The sequence below is a fragment of the Channa argus genome, chromosome 12 (genome assembly GCF_033026475.1).
Source record: "Channa argus isolate prfri chromosome 12, Channa argus male v1.0, whole genome shotgun sequence".
In the NCBI taxonomy this organism is placed as follows: domain Eukaryota; kingdom Metazoa; phylum Chordata; class Actinopteri; order Anabantiformes; family Channidae; genus Channa; species Channa argus.
Genome location: NC_090208.1, coordinates 1,195,828 through 1,208,124, shown reverse-complemented (window position 1 = coordinate 1,208,124; position 12,297 = coordinate 1,195,828). Strand labels below are relative to the sequence as shown.

General features: G+C 41.5%; 1 long non-coding RNA gene across 1 annotated transcript; it reads right to left on the bottom strand.

Moving 5' to 3' along the window:
• Positions 1-3,648: 3,648 nt before the first annotated feature.
• LOC137137966 (uncharacterized) lies at positions 3,649-11,909 on the bottom strand. The gene is made up of 5 exons (XR_010915875.1): positions 11,874-11,909; positions 5,541-5,570; positions 5,412-5,450; positions 4,558-4,689; positions 3,649-4,137 (listed from the first exon to the last, which is right to left on the bottom strand). It is a non-coding gene; the product is annotated as an uncharacterized lncRNA (long non-coding RNA).
• Positions 11,910-12,297: the final 388 nt, after the last annotated feature.

Here is a 12,297-nt window from a genome sequence, read left to right as displayed (position 1 = left end):
GTGAAGTAATGAGATTACAAGACAAACCATGAGCTGATGTGTCTCTGAGCAGCAGAAACTCACAGAGGAACATCATCATTTACCCCAAGAAGACAGGACGTTTTATTCAAACATGTAGTAGAAGCAAAGGAATAACAGTTCTACAAGATCATGACAGAAGATGGAAGGATGCTGATTTTCCTGACTATGTGTGTTAACACAAACTATTTAGAGTGGAAGTATTGATCTTCATTTTTATTGTTGTTGTCAGAGCAGCTGGTTTGTTGAAGCAACAATTGTTGGAGCAGCACTTGTTGTAGTTGGAGCAGAAACAGTTGTTGGGGTGGTAGTTTATTGCTGTTGGTGTTGGGGGAGCAGTTGTTGATGGTACAGTTGTTGTTGTTGTTCTTGGTGCTGCTGTTGTTGTTGGTGCTGCTGTTGTTGTTTGGTGAACAAAGTAGTTAATGATTCTGATTATGTCAAAATTTGAATTGAACTCAAACGTCTGAGGTGTTAGATTATTTAAAATTCTTCCTGCTTTTAAAGAAGATTTGACACATCAGGTAAAATGGTTATAGACCATAGATACAATCTAATAAGTCTTGTATTGTACTTTAACAAATAATAATTTGCTGTAGTAAAATAAATATTCTGTTATTTTTCTAAAGAACTATTCAGTTTAAACTTCCTAAGGGTTTTAAATCAGTCTGTGTAAGACCTGTAGAACGTGTATAGTCAGAATAAGTCGAGTTACCTGCACAGAGCAGCATCCAGGTGAGAGTCAAAGAAACAAGCAGCTTCATTGTGATGATCTTGGATGTTGATGCTGTAAGTTCACCTGCTCTGTGCTGCAGCATTTTACATACTGTACAGGTGCTGGATAAATTGTGAAAGCGAAACTTCCAGCTCAGTTTTGTAAGTCAACAAAAAACACTCACACCCATTTTTTGATGTAGCAGACTGAAGTTTCGCAAAGTCAAAATGATGAAATTATACAGTATAAATACTTCAGGGACAGGGTCAACAAATCTTCAAGTTGTGTGCTTCTGTTAACTAAATCTAAACGTCTTCATCTGCTGTCATTTTAATAATTGGGCATCATTTTAAATCTATTGTCGCGCTGACGTGAATCCAACCAAACCTTTACACTTAGTTTGTTTTTGTGTTCGTGTGTTCCTGCATTTTCTTAATGCTAAAAGTGATCATGTCACTGTGTAAAACTGGCTTTTGCAGTGTTACTACTTCCTCCTCGGATAAGTTAAAACAGTGTCCTTCTGAAAATCTGTCATTTGATTCACCCTAACAACATTTCATCCACAAGTCCCAGCAGGTTAAATATAGTGGAAGACACCATTTTCTCAGCGGAGCAGTAACGTTTTATTTTATTGCTGATGGAGTTATTGTATTGTCTTTGCATCCACGTCTCCTGCAGAAGCTGCATTTCCTTCCTGCTGTATCTATTCTAGTTTACAAAACGGTGGAAATGTTCACATTTATTGAATAATAAATTCCTTGCTGTGAAATTAACCTTCAAACTCTGACATTTTTTACTAGTTAATGAGTTACAAGGTCATTTGAAGCCTCTGTTGCAATGTGCCTTTGGGTTCCCATTTGGAATGTTGTAAAACCAGAACCTCATCCTTCCAACCTGTTCAGGAATGGTTTTAACAACAAAGATTTTAAAACTTCTGTAGCAGAGTTTTATAAATGAAATCTAATTCAAATAATATTTTTCATTTTCATTTTTAATTGCAGGTGTCCCTGGCTTTGAAGCTGTGTGTCTTCCAGCTACTGGTCCTACCAATCTGCCCGATGTTTTGTTGTTGCCTCTGCTGGAGGTTTCCACTGTTGCCTATGGCTTGTTCAAGGGGGAATTGTTGGGATCTCTCTATACAACTTTATAGTCTTGACTTTATTCTGTAAAGTGCCCTGAGATGACTTTGTTGTGAATTGGCGCTATATAAATAAAGTTGAATTGAATTCAATTGAATTGCTGGTGTTAGAGTGAGCAGACCCATGTCCCATCAGCCAGTAAACTATAGATTACATGTGGTGAATTGCCTCCATCCGTTATCTGTCACCACTTATCCTGTTCAGGGTCATGGGGGAGTGGAGCCTCTTCCAGCTGGCACTGGGTGAGACGCTGGTCACGCTGACAACTTACTGACAACTTACATCTTATTAAATGCAGAAGTGAGATCAGTGGGTCATGTTGTCAGCACTAAAAATGCAAAGTTCACTTTTATCTTAAACTAAAGTTTATTAAATTAAAGTGAAACTGAAACAAAGTGAATCTTAAATTATTCCGTGAAATAACATTGAAGTACTAAGTCCATATGTGGCATTACAATGTGCAGCAGCAGGTGTGGCAGCTGCTTCATCCTCAGTGTCAAACTCCATAAAGGTGATGAGTAAACACATTAAGTCCTTGGCTTCAACTTGTCTGTCAAAGATGAAATACATTGTGGAAAAAAGGCAGCAACAAGGTCCCTGGGTTCAAACTTACAGATTTTTTTTTAAGGTTCAATTTATCCCAGGAGCTGTGACTCACAGAGTAAGAACTGTCACAATGAATCCTAGAAGAGTGAACATGTTTGTCAGGAGACTAAAAATACAAGCAGATTATGACAGGAGGTGGCAGGATGCCAAGAACATCCAGCGTTTCCAAGACAGGGACATTCTCTCAAAAAACAGAAACCTCATCAGTAACATGAACAATGTGTATCAAACCCAAGTATAGTTGAACTGTGTCATCGCTGACGAGTGTCTAGGATGACTGCAACATCACTTGCCTCTACACCTCTATTATTAGTGTGCTGTGGAACATGGAACTTATGTTAGAGTCTGTTTGCCATGCAAATCTTGGCCACTAGATGTCAGTAGTCCAAAAGCAGGTGTCAGGCCAAGCAGGACAGTTCAAAGTCCCAAACAGGAGATAATGGTGACAATCTGGCAGGAAGTGACTGTCACCTAGGTGACAGTTAAATGAACAGGAGAACAGGGGAAAGCAAGCAGGGCTGATGATGAGTAGTGAGGAGAGACGAAAGTGAGGGAGATAAAGTATGAGCAACAGGAAGCGGGGAAGAGTGGCTACAAAATAAAGGTCCAAGACAGGAAGTAGAGCAGGACAGGGAGAAGGAGAAACTGGGGCTGGGAGAGAGAGCAAGACTAAGAATGAGAGACAGAGGGGGGAGTGCAGATTTGGCAGCTGAAATTTCCATCAATTTTCTTACACATGCAAACATGGGGAGTCACGAGCTGGTTCTCATCTGAATCTGTTTTGCTCCTTTTAATTTATTCACATTCGTGTTTTGTCTTTATTAACACAATCATAACTTCCATCACCTCATCTTCAAAAACAATCAGTCCAGACTGCACCACAGACACAAAGGGAACTGAACACAGGTCACAGAAGTACCTCACTACAAGTAGAAGTACCACTTCTAATTTAAAACAGTTACTACGTTCATGCAGTAAAAGCCTGGACCAGGTCTGACTGTGGTCTGGATCAGTTCCTGGTTCCTGGACTGTAGCTAGTTGAAGCTTCCATCAAATGGGAAGAGTCAGAATTAAATGTATTTTTACGATTTTCAGAAAACCACACAGACAGTTTTTACTGAGAACATGAAGGATCTTAGAGCCATTAAAAAAAACATGGAGACCATGACCTGACCTGAGCCGAGTTTTATTTTTCAATAAGAGTCTGTCAGAAAGTAAAAACAGACAAAGCTCTACAGATATTATGTGACAGTTTTCTGTTTTGCACTTTGACATTTACAGATGATTTGACCTCATTCCTACTTAAAATAGTTATTTGCCAAAGAGCTATTTGATCTTACTGTAAATCAAACACCTTATGTTTCTGATCAACTAACTTTCCAAAACTCACACATGCAGTTTATTGAGAGCTAAAACAAAGAAAGCAGCAAACACTTACAAAGAAGAAGCTTAAGTCCGAGAATATTTGACTTCTAAGCTTGAGGAACTATTGCAATGACTGATTATTAGATTAGTCTGAGCTGGATTAAAATGTGAAGAAGGGATAAAGTCAGTGTGCAGCTGTGAGGTCATGCTCTGTGGTGACATCGGCAGTGATGTCATCATAGTCCATTTCTTCGACAGGTGGAGTCATCTCCATGGAGACAGCTGCTCTGTTTCCTGTGGGTGGAGTTAAGAAGCAGAGGCGTAAGGTCCAACTGTGGCTCCATGAATGTCTGTGTTTGTCTGTGTGTCTGTGTTACATGATTCACTGCCATGAAACCTTGTCACTAACAACATGTTGTCAGTTTGATTCCAGACTAAATGATATTTTACAGGGATGAAAACATGCAAAGCATCAAACCGTGCAACTGTTCAAGACAGCGGACTAACTTTCTGACAGGCCAGAAATTCATCGACAACCTGAGGCTGAACTTTGAAAACCAGCTGGGAAAAACCAGATCAGGGCTGAAATCAGACTTAACAGTGTCTTTCTGATGTTCTAGTCATAACATAATAGGACATCGTGTTACTTACAGGCCTGGTATTAACTATATATGTAATATCTGTCTTTTGGTTGCTGTGGGTGTTTTGTAGTACCTGTCCTCCTGCTCCAGCAGATGGACATCATCAGACCAGTAGAGATGCAGTATGGACAGAAGGCCACGAGGTGGCAGAACAGTCTGATTATAAACTCACCAGGAGGAGGACGTCCATAATATCTTGTTGCTACTGTATAACAGGAAGAGAAAAGTGACAGGTTCAGTTACTTAAACCATTTCTGGAGTTGAGGAACTGCTGCATAAGAACAGAGATTCTTCATAAAGAAACATCGTTCACCCTCTAATGTCTTGTTGCCTTAACTAACATCTCAGTCCCTCTAACAAAATGTGAGGAGTGAAGAATCAAAAACTAAGCAGCCAAAAGTCTTTTAGTATGTTTTAAGTCTCTGGAGTCCAGGGTATATCTGCTCATTTTTAAATACTTGTGATTTCACCTTCATATTTCACCTCGCCAATAGTTGGTGTCATTGTATTAGCACAACCTCTCCTCTGTGACAGGAAATTTAAAACCACAGAAATGTTTTTGCTGAGTTTGACGTCAGCAGATTTACCGTGGGGGGAAAAAAGGTGAGAATATTCAAAGCATCACTGGATGCGTCTTAATTTGTGCAATTGAACACACATGAACCATTTGTCATAACTCTGGTTTTACTTGGCCTATCAACAACATTCAAAAACTGCCATAGACTTGGACATCGCAAAAAATATCAAGCATATGCAGTGTCTTCATGAGATATCATCTTAAAGAGAACGTGAGATTCGGACATGCCAGCGCGTCCATTGACTCCAGATGGTTAATATAAATAAGATGGTTTTTAATAACTAGGAGGCAGAAATCTTTTCTCCATTCTTGTCCTGGACTCCTTTAATAACTCATTTCCATCAGCTTACCATTAGAAACAGCCAGTCCATACTGTATAACTACCAATCCTGCAATAGTAGGAAAGTAAAGGTCAGCGGTCCCATTGAGTGAGGACAGGTTAGACATAAATTTAAGGACAAACGTTCCCATCATCTTACCTACAAAAGTCAGCAGAACCAGACCTGTAACTGAAGAAAACAGCTTATCAAACATCAATGTGTGTTTCTGCCTAAAACTAAACATGGCCATCTTTAAATTACAGTAAACACAGCTGTGAACACAAAGATTCAGCTGTTTAGTTGTGCTGCTGCATTTTAGATCATCTGGAAGGGTCTGACTGTGCTCCTGAAAGCCCAGTCAGCAGGGCATGACAGTAGTCGACATGAGAGGTGACCAGCGCCTGTACAAGGTGTTGGGTTATATGTTCAGAAAGGTCTTTCTGATGTTGTTGAGTGTAAATATGCGGCCTGAGAGATGAAGAAGAATAGTTGATTATGAGTGGTGCCCCCCAGATTTCTCGCAATGCTGATGTTGTGTTGTGTCGAAGGTCTGGCTGAGAAGACTAGAGCTTCTGTCTTTGAGAGGTTGAGCTGAAAATTTCTTTCTCTCATCCAAGCAGAGATGTCAGAAATGTGTGAGGAGACAGTGGAGTCAAAGGAAAGGAAGAGCTGTGTGTCATCAGCATAGCAATGACAGGAAAAGTCATACGAGTGGATCATAGAATCCAGGGATGTAGTATAGATGGAAAAAAGAAGAGGACCAAGATCTGAGCCCTGTGGCACAGCACTTCTGGTTCACTAAATAGGCTCACTCTTAAAACAGGACTGGAGAAAGAAAATGTGATCAAATGTGCTCATTTAAGGGTCTTAACCACTGCTGGTTCACCGTGTCAAAGGCTGCAGATAGATTGAGTAGGATCAGGAGTTGCAGATTTTGCACAATGACCACTCTTACAAATGTAATCAAAGACTGCTCATTTGGCCAGAAATGGAAAAAGGGAGACAGGTCTGTGATTCTAAACAACTAAGAAGACCAGAATAGGATCTTACGCAGTGGGTTAATCTGGCCCTGTTTAAATGTGCTTAATTGGACTGTTGGGGAGAGGACGCCGGCTTTGACTGTTCGCCGCTTCTCTGCGCTATATCAGTTTGTTTGAAAGTTGCTTGATTGTGTAGTTTCTCTTGTTGAAGGAACGGAAAAATCTTTATGCTTGTGCTGTATGAACAATGATTGAACCATTGCAAGCTTTTAACATGACCTGATGTAAGATGAACAGGAAGTCACTTTGCTAAAGTTCAAACTTGAGGCACAGCGCTTGCTCAACATCACCAGGTCAAGTAGTGACACATTAAGTGTAAAAATGGTGCAGACAGCATGGTAAAAAACTATAAAAGATGAAGAGAATTTGCCAGTGAGTGGCAATGGGAGTAAGGAGAAGCTAGTAGAAGGGAGTAGAGAGAGAAGACAGAGAGAGGGATGATGAGAGGACAGTGTTTTTGCTTAGAAAGTTTGTCTTAGTAGTTCCTCTTGCTAGAGAGAAACTCTACTGAAGTCAGTACTTTTAACCGCAGCTGCAGAGATGCTTTTTAGTTACTGATGTTTTTGTTCAATAAAAAAATGTCAAAAATGGTATAATCTCAAACAGAAGAAGAGGTTAAGATTATAAGCCCCAAGAGGGGGCACAAAGGTTAAGGATGTCGAGAACCCAAGAGTGAATAAGTGTTTCCTCCCTATATCCACTGGTTGGTAGACAACTAAACAGAATTTTAGGAATGATTTTAAAATTCAGGGAAGGAAACTACCAGATGAAATAGAGCCTGAGTGATAGTAACCTGAGGTGAAATTGAAGAGTCTAAAAGACAGTTAATATATAACAGAGAGGTTTTCTCTGTTAAAGGACATATTAAGAGATGAAAGTCATAACCGGTCAATTGTTACCACAGAAGCACTTGAGTTAAGGAGACTCAAGCAAGGTTGACCTTAAGAACAGTGAGGTGCTTCCACACTCTCAACATTATTTTGAACTTTAACATTTTGCAGCTGTCGACTTGCCGTTTTGGGTTTGACATCGTTTTTTGATCAGTTCTACCTGCTGTTGCTGGACTGTTGCCTCTGTAGCTGGTTGCTAGCCACACAAGTTTGCTCTGCCAGTGTTCGCCTGCGGCTAGCATTAGCCACTACAAGCTAACATCTGCCTCCATCGACACTGCCCGCATGCTCTGCTGTGGGTTTTCCTGGGTGTCGGCTCTGGTTTAGGGGCTGTTGGTGGTGGACCTGCTGTCGTGGTCTCCCTCAGCGTGCGCTGCGGCGACCCTGTCGTCTGCACATGGACAGTTACCTCTTTGCACGGGGACCATACCAAATCCACCTGGCATCATGCTCCAGTATTCAACATCGCAGCTGCTGGAGCTCAACAACCAAGGCCTCCCATCGGACATTGGAGTCATTGAACAACAGGGACTCCTCTGTCAACCCCACTACGTCCATAGAGGATCCACCCGGGGGTTCGTTTACAACAGGACCAGGAGCTCCATTCCATTACTGTGGTCAGAATCTCGCTCCGTGGCTGCTTGATTACGTCATCCGAACACGTCACCATGGAGATTGAAAACACTGCTAAGCCACAGACCAGGCGAAACTGGATTCCCGGAGTGGACTCCAGAGTTCTTTGTCCACTGACTACAAGGAATACTAAACTAAACACTAAACTTTTTCCCTATCAAATAAAACCTTATCCTTAATCACATTCTGGAGAATGAGACTGATATCATCTGTCTGACTGAGACCTGGCATAAACCTGAGGCCTACACAGTTTTGAAAGAGTCCTGCCCCCTGGATATACCTACCTTAAAAAAGCCCCCACCACTGGTCGCATTGGGGGTCTAATCATAATCCACCATAAAGATTTGAAACTGTCATGCCTCCCTCCTCTGTGTAAACATCCACTCTCTATTTTCATACTTATTATTTACCAGCCACCAAAGCAACACCCAGGTTTCATCAGAGAAATGTGTGAACTCCTTTCAACTTTCTGCACATCATCACCCAACGTGTTGATACTCGGAGACCTGAACATCCATGTGGACACACCTTCTAACCATTCTGCTGCTGAGTTCTTAGAACTGCTGGACTGCTTAAACCTGAAGCAGAAAGTTGAGGTCCCCACTCATAGGGCCACAACCTCGACTTAGTCATTACTTAGTCAGTAATGACTAAGTCGAGGTTGTGGAAGTATGAAGTAATGACCCCATTTCTAACCGCCAAGTATATGACCTGGGTGTCTCGAACCACAAAATCATTTCAATGGACTTCCCTTCATATACATCATTTTCCAACCCACAATGTGAAAAACCTAAATCTCTCTGATTTAAATACTGACATCGAAAATCTCTCCATTTTCCCACAACTCTCCTCTGTCAGTGAACTAGTGGCCTATTATAACAACAGCCTCCAGAGTATCCTTGAGGCCCCTGCTCCTGTTAGATCACAAGTGGTCACTATTTCCAAATCTGCACCGTGGTTTTCAACGGATCTCCGACAGATGAAAACAGCTGGGCGGGCCCTTGAGCGTTGCTTTGTTTCAACCAACTTAACTATCCATAACATACCCTACTGAGAACATCATCTGCTCCTCACTGTCTGTCTCCAACCCCCAGACCTGCACACTTCAAGGCCAGAATGCTGTCTGTCACAGTTTTCAGTCACCACAGTGAAAGATGTTGAAGTTATCATACAGAGAATGAAACCCTCAACGTGCACCCTGGACCCTCTCCCTCCTCCCTTGGTAAAAGCTAATGTCTCAAACATAAGCCAACTCATCACCAGCATAATTAATTACTCTCTCCAGTGTGGCACAGTCCCAACATCACTGAAAACCACAATAATTACACCACATTTTAAAAAACCCTCCCTGGATCCTGAAGTTATGGCAAACTATCGTCCAATCTTCCATTCCTGTCAAACGTCGTGGAAAAAGCTGTCTCAGTCCAGCTCCAGTATCAACTCAAAAAACACAATCTGTTTGAAAAATTTCAATCTGGCTTCCGCCCCTCCCACAGTACAGAGACAGCCCTGGTCAGGGTCACCAACGACCCCCTAATGGCTGCTGACCAGAGCTTCCCATCTCTCCTCATTCTTCTGGATCTCACTGCCGCTTTTGATACAGTTGACCACAAAATTCTCCTTCATCGTCTGCAGCATATTGTTGGATTTTCTGGCACTGCTTTGGGGTGGTTTGGTTCCTATCTCACAAATAGAGTATGAGTATGTGGCCATAGGGGATGCCAAATCTCAGTCACCTGTGGGGAGCCACAGGGGTTGGTTCGACCGACCCTTTTCAACGTCTATATGTTCCCACTGGGCCACGTCATTGGCAAGCATGGAATCTCCTTCCACTGCTATGCTGATGATACTCAGCTGTACGTGAGACTGAGCCCGACCCCACCGACACTTCCATCAACTCTCACCTGTTGCCTGGAGGACATCAAGGCGTGGATGACAGAGAACTTCCTTCAGCTGAACAGCATAAAAACCAAAGCCCTTCTAGTTGGTACCACCCACCAGCTTCATTCCTCCCCCATTAACTGTATCTCTTTTTGTGGTCGCACCATTACCCTCTTCAACTCTGTTAACAACCTGGGGGGTCAAGTTTGACCCTCACCTGTCATTTGAAACACATGTCCAACACCTCTGCAAAATTGCATTTTTTCATCTCAGAAACAGCCAAACTCCGCCCCTCTCTGTCCCTCTGTGACGCTGAAAGGCTGGTCTAGGCCTTTGTCTCCTCCAGGCTGGACTACTGCAATGCACTTCTCATTGGGATCTCTGGCAGGAGCCTTCAAAAGCTCCAATATGTTCAAAACAATGCTACCAGGATCCTTATGAGGGTGCGAAATATGAGCACATCACTGCTGTTCTCCAGACACTTCACTAACTCCCCATCCACCTTTGCATTGAATTCAAACTCTGTCTACTTACCCACCAGAGCATCCATGGAAATGCCCCACAGTATCTTAATGAACTCCTCACATTGCAATCTACAACAAGACACCTTCGTTCTACCAACACTTATCACCTCTACCCCTCCACAACAGACTCCACTCAATGGGGGATCGAGCCTTCTCAGCAGCTGCTTCACGGCTCTGGAACACTCTACCTGAACCTGAGGGCACCACAGACTGTGGACTGTTTCAAAAAACAGTTAAAGACTTTTTTGTTTAGTAAAGCATTTTAAAGTGATCATTATCTTTTTTATATATTATTTTATGTTTTTTATGTTTCTATGCTTTACATGTTTTTATGTTTTATTCTTGCTTATAATCTGCTTGTGTAGCACTTTGAGATTTGTAAACAAACGTAAAGTGCTTTATAAATAAAATGAATTATTATTATTATTATTAAAAATGAGGTGGGGAAGGTGCCTGTTGTTAGAGATGTACGAATGATTTGTGTAATAGCTGGGATTAGTGTCTGTGCAACTGCATTAAGGAGAGTGGAGGGGATGGGATGCAGAGGACAGGTGGCAGGATGGTTAGAGAGGACGAGGGTGGATGAGTCGTCCTTGGTAAGAGTTGGAAATGAGGAGAGTGATGCACAGTTTGAATAAGTTAGCAGGATGAAATCAGCAAGGTTGACTGATGACTGACATAAAGCAGGAGAAAAAAGAGGTAGAGGTGGAAGTGGTTTAGGTGAAAGTGCACGTTTGGGGGGAGGGGCTATCTGTGAGGAGGAAAATAGAATTAGTATTAGGAAGTGAAAAGACAGAGGAATTGGGATAAAGATAAAACTAAGTTGTCCTACGATGTCCCTGCTTGGTGCAGGTAAACTTCAGGTCTTTACAAATTTAGGGCTGAAGACAAGGGACCAATCTTCCACTGACACTCAGGCCAAACTGTCCCCTCATTGAAACCAAACTAATTTATGAGCCTTTGTTAGTCAAAGGTGAGAATGCTCTGTGATTACTAAGCTGCTACCACCACCAGCAGACTAATGTTTCTACATGAACAGCTGCTGGTAACCTGCCATATGCACTTTCAATCTGTTTATGTTCAACATTTTTTGGTGTGTGTTATATTTAGCTTGAAGATCTGAAGCAGTTTAGTGTTCTGTATTCTCAGAAATACATATGTAGATTGATAACTCAGTTATTTCCTAAAATATTTCGTCACTGTGGTTTTTATCTAATTTAAGTAGTGGATTTATGTGACACTACTTTCAGAAACATCAACCAACCAATGATTCAAACTGTATATAGCACTTTTTGTTCAGGCTAGTGCAATATGAAGTGCTTTACAGCTCAGTGGGTATCAGGCACACAGCAGGTATGGATGCTACTGTATCTGGGCCTGAGTCCTGAAGAATAACCTTTTTGTACGTCTCCAACAGTGTAAAGAGAAAAAAAATAATGTGAAAACTACAAACTTTCTGTCTTGTCAGAAAATGATCAGAGAAAATAATCAAACTTAGAAATGTAAAGTAACAACATCACTTACAGTAGAGGCAGTGGGTTGATGTCCAACATGAACCTGAAAAAAATGGTTGATATGAAAATGTCATTGTAGACTTTATCTTCCAACAGACTCGGTCAAAGTTGTAGTTCCAGTACAGACGTGAGGACTGGACAAGACTCACTGAGCAGTTCACTTTTCATACCTGTTCTATTCCTCAACAGCTGCACAAGTCCAACCAGAAACAGAACCAGGACAACCACAAAAGCCAGAACTGTTACGCCTGTGATATAGATAGAAGAAGTTAAATTCACATACAGACTGAAGGAGAAAACCTGATTTTAAATGTAAAGGCTACAGACCAGATACATAGAACTTTTCAAAAGGAGAAAATAATTATCAACTCATTTCACATTTGTGTTGAAAACAGCAAATGTTCAAAGAAGCATTTGCAGTAATGAATCGAAAC